At 52.1% G+C, this 493-nt stretch overlaps 1 pseudogene; it reads left to right on the forward strand.

The window, feature by feature from the left end:
• The first annotated feature begins 8 nt into the window (after nucleotides 1–8).
• LOC103260872 lies at nucleotides 9–489 on the forward strand (annotated as a pseudogene).
• Nucleotides 490–493: the final 4 nt, after the last annotated feature.

The raw sequence follows: 493 nt of genomic DNA on the forward strand, positions 1-493 counted from the left end.
CGGCTCCTGCTGGCGGGGACGAGAAGGTCATCGCAAGGAAGGTTTTGGGAACAGTAAAATGGTTCCGTGCAAGAAACGGATATGAGTTTATCAACAGGAATGACACCAAGGAAGTTGTATTTGTACACCAGACCGAATAAATAACCCCAGGGAGTACCTTCGCAGTGTAGGAGAAGGAGAGGCTGTGGAGTCTGATGTTGATTAAGGAGAAGAAGGTGCGGAGGCAGCAAATGTTACAGGCCTAGTGGTGTTCTTGTTCAGGGCAGTGAATATGCGGCAGACCGTAACCATTATAGACGCTATCCACGTCGTAGGGGTCCTCCGCAATTCCCAGCAGAATCACCAGAATAGTGAGAGTGTGGGAAAGAACGAGGAATCGGAGAGTGCTCCCGAAGGCCAGGCTCAACAAGGCGAAGGCGGAGGCCCTATGGGCGTCGGCCACAGTATTCCAACCCTACTGTGCAAGGAGAAATGATGGACGGTGCTGACGACC

The sequence above is a fragment of the Carlito syrichta genome, unplaced genomic scaffold (assembly GCF_000164805.1).
Source record: "Carlito syrichta isolate Samal-C Ts95f unplaced genomic scaffold, Tarsius_syrichta-2.0.1 Scaffold89862, whole genome shotgun sequence".
Lineage (NCBI taxonomy): Eukaryota > Metazoa > Chordata > Mammalia > Primates > Tarsiidae > Carlito > Carlito syrichta.